General features: G+C 34.2%; 1 pseudogene; it reads right to left on the reverse strand.

The window, feature by feature from the left end:
• Positions 1-2,498: 2,498 nt before the first annotated feature.
• Positions 2,499-6,285, reverse strand: LOC110657538 (NADPH--cytochrome P450 reductase-like; annotated as a pseudogene).
• Positions 6,286-6,491: the final 206 nt, after the last annotated feature.

A 6,491-nucleotide genomic window follows, 5' to 3' on the forward strand; every position in this document is an offset into this window, starting at 1 on the left:
ACACTGCTAGGAAACGTTTCCGGGCCGTTTCCAAAAATATTGGAAATCGAAAACGCGTTTCTGTTGCCGGAAACGCGTTTCTTTAAAGAAAATAAAATAAAAAAAGGGTAGGTTAAAATCGATCACTTCACATCATTCACCAACAGAAAAGGAAGAAGAAGAAAAAGAAAAAGAAATGGAGTACATTCAATGGCGATCAAAGATCGCGATTCATGTAGCAGTAATGATCGCAACACCTTTCTCTTCTTTTCTCTCTGATCTGCCATATCCACTCTTTGATATGCTCTCTCCATTCTTATCAACAGAAGAAGAAGAAGAAGAAGAAGAAGAAGAAGAAGAAGAAGCAGCAGCCGAAGGGAGAATGACAGTCAACAGGTAAGTGGCCTTTCCTATTTTCTTCCCGATTGTGAATGTGAATAATTAGGTTTATATTGGGATTTTATTAATTTATTATTATTTAATTTTTTATTTTCCTTATTATTAATTTGTTATTTTCCTTTTCTAATTTCTTTGTGAAACAATTTTATTAAGCAACATTTATTAATTAATTACAATTTTATTCCATTAATTAATCATAAATTTATCATATTTAATATCAATTTTTTTTCTCTAAATGTATATTTCATAATTAGATTTTTCTCAAACTAAATTTGAGGAGTTATCATAAATATTTTTTTTTTAAAAAAAGAAAGATAAAAAAAATTTTCCCAAATTCACTAAAAATTTTCAAGATTTGCCATTTTTTTACAATCAACATTTTGAAGGAAATTAAGGACAAATGTAAATATATTTTTAAAGTTATTTTTAAAATTATAAAATTTCAAGTTTAAATTCTAATTAATGATAAATAAAAAAAATTCCAACATTCAAAATTTGTATTTTATATTAATATATTTTATATTTTTGTAATAATTTATATATAATGTGTTTAATATAATTTGTTTTAATGTATCGTTATATTATATATTAAAATTTTTCATAATAATTTTTATAGTCAATTTATTCAATTCTATTATTTAATTTTTTAATCTTTTAATATATAATTTGCATTGTGCTTTAATCCTTAGTATATAATTTGTTTAAATAATTTGTAAATTGTATAAAATTGCATTTTCTTTTTGTCATTTTGATAGGACAATATTTGAATGGATTCTTCGAACTCAAATTCTATCCAAGCAAATAGCACTAGTGCCACTTCTTCAAAAACTAGGGAGGAAGAATTTAATCATTTGTGGAGATATGTAACTAAACTTGAGAAAACTGGAGAAGGAGGGGGTAATTGTAAATGGATATGCAATTTTTGTGGACAAGAAAAGCAAGTGACTTATACTAGAGTGAGGGCTCATTTATTGAAAATCACTGGAAAATGGATTGGTGTGTATAAAAAAGTGATGAATGATAGTATTTCTGAAATGAGGAAACAGGAGGATGAGGCAACAAACAAAATTACCAATTCACAATCTAAGCGAGTTTCTTTGCCTATTAGTATAACTTCTGTTCCTTCATTGAATATAATTGAAACAAGTATTTCAGCAGCTTTGAAGAAAAGAAGAGTTAATTATTCTCCTCTTGGTAGAGCTTTTGACTTGCAAACTAGAGCTCAATTAGATGCAGAGATTGCTAGAATCTTCTACACTGGGGGTCTACCTTTTAATTTTGCTAGAAATCCTTATTATGTGAGTTCTTATTCTTTTGCTGCTAATAATGTTTTGGGTGGTTATGTGCCACCTGGTTATAACAAATTGAAAACCACATTACTTTAGCAAGAAAAAGCAAATGTAGAGAGGTTGTTTGAACCAATTAAAAGCACTTGGTTAGAAAAGGGTGTTAGTATTGTGAGTAATGGATGGAGTGATCCCCAGAGGAGGCCTTTGATTAATTTTATGGTTATTTTTGAGTCTGGCCCCATGTTTATCAAATCTGTAGATTGTTCTGGTGAAGTGAAAGATAAGCAATTTATTGCTAATTTACTAAAAGAAGTAATTGATGAGGTGGGTCATCAAAAAGTGGTACAAGTCATTACTAATAATGCTTCAAATTGCAAAGGTGCTGGAGAAATCATTGAGGGAATGTTTCCACATATTTATTGGACTCCTTATGTTGTGCACCCTCTTAATCTTGCTTTGAAGAATATATGTGCAGCAAAAAATTTGGAAACTAATCAAGAAACTTATGATGTGTGTCACTGGATCACTGAAATCCATGGGGATGCTTTGCAAATCAAGAATTTTATAATGAATCATTCCATGAGGCTTGCAATTTATAATCGGTTTAGCCCTTTGAAATTGCTTTCAGTTGCTGACACTCGTTTTGCTTCTATTGTTATGATGCTTAAAAGATTTAAACTTATTAGGTGTGCTTTAGAAGCAATGGTTATGAGTGATCAATGGGCACAATAAAATCAGAACTAGAAAATCAGAACTACTAAACTAAGCCTACTTATAATTATTGTGCTTTGTATACATAATTACATGAACAAAAAAATCCTTGATATGGGAAGCATAAAATGAGCCACAGGTGTTATGATGACTTGTTTGGTTGCGCTCTCAATGGAATAAAAGAAGCCGCACAACTTCTTTATCCCAACTAGGCTTCAGTATTTATATTATACTGTGTATGGTTTTAATATTATCTACCTCTTGCGAAGTTCATCACCAAACATCAAGCAGAGACCTGCCATTTGTTTGTAGATTCTTCACCATGCTCTCAGCCTTGGAACTGTTAAGAGATCCCTGAACCAACATACAAGTACAATTGATCATTGACAAGGATCCAAATCTAAATCCAATGCACAGCCATCAATTCTTTCCAATTTCTCAACACCTACAAGAGAAAGCAATGATTGTGAGAACATACCTGCTCTTGCACAATAGTGTGGAGTGTTGTGTGGACATCTCTAGCCATGCCTTTGGCATCACCACAAACATATATATATCCTCCCTGAGAAATCATGTTCCAGATATCGGAAGCCTGGGTACACGAGAACATGTGATACAGTTAATATGAACTTAATTATTTACTTAATTACTTTACCAATCAATTGAAAACAAAATAGACTGAATAATCTTAATCTTCTATCAAGGCAGCAGATGAAACAGATCCAATACCTTCTCCGACATTTTATGCTGCACATGTCGCTTGGTAGGTCCCTCGCGTGAAAAGGCAACAATCAATTCAGACAGTGCACCATTTACAACAAAGTTGTTGAGCTCATCTTCATAGATGTAATCCTCCAAAGCATTTTACATATAATTATAGAAATTTTAACTGCATAGTAGCCCTGCACCCACTCATTTACCAACCAGAGTATTCTAAAACTGGAAAAGACAAAACTAACCATCTTACTGTTCCTGCAACCAAAGAAAAGTATGGAGGATCCCAATTCTGCTCCAGCTTCTTTCAGGGCTAACCTTTCCTGCAGAAGGAAATACAAAAAATAGAGATGATGGGCTTAGATTCAGCAATACATTTGAAGCATTACAAACAGACGACTAAAGTCTGCAAGTTAAACCTGCAAAAAGCTCCTGAAAGGAGTTAAACCAGTCCCAGGGCCAATCATAATGATAGGGACTTTGGTGTCTTCAGGAAGCTTAAAGTTTGATTGCCGAACAAAAATGGGTGCCCAATTGCATTCATGGCTTTTTTCCAAAGGCACAGAATTCTGCAGGTAAAGGGGCAACACACGTTAAGCTCCTAGAATAAATGATTTGAAGTATAAAATATTAAATAAAATTCCAATATTGAAATATATTTCTGAGAAAAATAATCCACATCAGAAGAATAGCACAGAAGTTGCAATACAACAGTATACATGCAAATGGATTCTGCTTCCTCCAGATTTGAAGAATGTAACTTGTGCAGGGTGCAGAGTGCTGGTGCAGACTAACTCTTTTACATAAACACGTATACATATAAATAGCAGGAAAGAAGGCTTTTCGTTTCTATAGAGTTGGCAGACATTTAACTAATTAAAGATTATTAATCCAACCTGAATCATTGATAATACTTCATCCACATAGCTTAAAGAGTCATCTTCTCCTTCTACCCCCCCACCCCCCTTTCTTTTTCCCCAATCCCAAGTTTTGCCTTGCAACCCAAAAAAGGGAAATTAAATAGCACAGAAGAAAAAAGAAAAAAACACCTTCATCCAATTTGAGCACAGTCCTATATGTACTCGTCTGGCTGGTGTTTTCTCAAGAACCAGTGCACAAGTAACATGAATTCTAGATGGTGTTATCCTGCAAAGCATAATTTCAAATGTTAAGCACATAAAAATTCCAGATAAGGAAAATACATTAAACAGTAAATAGAGAATGCTGAAGCAAATATGATCTCATTTTCTCTCAAAAGTTCCATGGTAGCCAATTAAGGGGTTAAAATTTTTCATTTTCCACATAATATATGAGCTTTATTACTATGAAAAAGTCCCATCTAACAAGATTCCTCCTGAAAACATCCAAGTTTTTCTTATCCAATTCTGTCGCTAACTATATATATAGCTCTTGAATACTAAATGGAGGTACTGGTTTGGTCTTGTTGCACATATTCGTAAAGGGTACAGAATACTCCTTAACTATTTTAATTTTATGAGATTACTCAGAGTAAAAAATGCTTTAGCACTAACGCTGAAAGTTTCCTTAAAGAAGACTTGGAAAAAAATTCACCTTGGGGATGATGAGATAGAATAGTATCTAGGCTGCAGGCGAGGAGCCACTGCAGCAAAGAAGACACCAAGTGGGGGCCTGACTGATGGAAATTCAGCCATGACCTCAAGGAGGCTTCTGTGACTGGCTACTACCCATTGTGCATATTCGTCCTGTGTTAGTGCAAAGCAAAAGTTATATACACATGAGAAAAATAATAATAATGGGACTGAATTCATACCAAAATATTCTGCATAGCCATAGATTCACAGCCTTTCCAGCAGGTGAAGCAAGATGCCTTAGTTTGTTAGCTTCAGTAGGATCAGTAGCATGAGCAGCTAGAGCAAGTAAAGCAGACTGAAATCCAGAAGCATTGGAACACTCAAACAATCAAAATATAAAAGGAAATATATAATGAAAAAATCATGGTAAGAATAACTTAAAGTAAGACAATTAAGCAACAGAATCAAGAAAAGGAAAGAAAGGAAAAAAAAAAAAATTCTAACCTTCTTGGGTGAACTCAAAAGATCAGAGCATATCGAGTGAGAGCTGTTCTTAAGGAGCATGGTGGGAAAGGAGACGGCAAGGAACTTCCACTAAGAGGTGTGCCATCCTCTTTGTCACCATGGATAGAGAAATAAGTATCTAGTGACAAACCCAACAACTGCAGTGCCTCCTTTACAATTTCATCAAGATTCTCACAGTATACACCAACATGGTCCCCAGTTCCATATATGCAGGAAAGGAACAGATGAATAAATGCAAAGTGTTCTCCAATAAGTGACAACCAGAAAACAATTTTCTTTTCTTTCATTAAGGATGCCATTTTCAAGGATCAACTTACTTGAGTCCAGTGCCAGCTTTGTCAAACTCCAAATGGGTAGAAGAACGGCCAGATGCAGGTGCATGAAGCTCTTTTCTCACAGAAATGTTAGACCTTTGTTGTAACGATAATTAGATTTGGATAGTATTGAATTAAGCAGTAACCTGAAATACCTGCATGGATGTTGAGCATCATAAACAGCATGCCCATTTGCATTACTCCAGTTTTTATCCTCCAAAAGTGCATTTTTAGGATCATAAAATACGATCCGATATTCAAACACAACAGCTGTATAGGGAGTCGAAACAGCTGTTGCATCATCCTCGTTGATACACTTATATCATATAGGTATTTTAAGGCACTATTGCATTGTATTTCACAGTATTTAGGTAATTAATTGCATACATATTACTTATTTTCATTAGTTTTTATTAATTTTGTTAATCTCTGCTTAAATTCGTGTTTTCTGTATCTTTTTAGGTGTTTTAAGGAAGATTCAAGGTATGGAAATCGATTGGACAAATTTGGAAAGCAGAAAAAGTAAGAAGGATTCCTGCATAATATTACACGGGTCGTGTAAGCATGGAGCTTGACCCATGTAACTCCCTAGTCAAAAGAAATTGAAGAAGGCATGGAGAAACCACAGTAATAGACCCCGTGTAAATCACTAGAACCCGTGTAACCTTCTAGAAGCCAAAGACCTGGAGAGCCAAGGAGAGATGACGATACACAAGCCGTGTTAATAGCCCCATGTAACTTGCTATCTCCCTCATGAACAAAGCCCAAATTAGTCCAGAGACTTACATAGCCTTGGGCCATGTAGTTCCACATGGGCCATGTACTTTGCAGCAGATAGACTTCTATTTCAACTCCAATTCCCTTTGACTCATTTCGAAAAGACTTTTTAGGCTATTGGGACTCTGAAATATGACTCTGAGTCACATGATATAAATACTAAAAGACCAAAACATTTAGGAGAGCTTTTAGTTTAAGTTAGAGTTAGTTTTTGTTTACATACAAACCTT

Source organism: Hevea brasiliensis, chromosome 13, assembly GCF_030052815.1.
Source record: "Hevea brasiliensis isolate MT/VB/25A 57/8 chromosome 13, ASM3005281v1, whole genome shotgun sequence".
Classification (NCBI taxonomy): domain Eukaryota; kingdom Viridiplantae; phylum Streptophyta; class Magnoliopsida; order Malpighiales; family Euphorbiaceae; genus Hevea; species Hevea brasiliensis.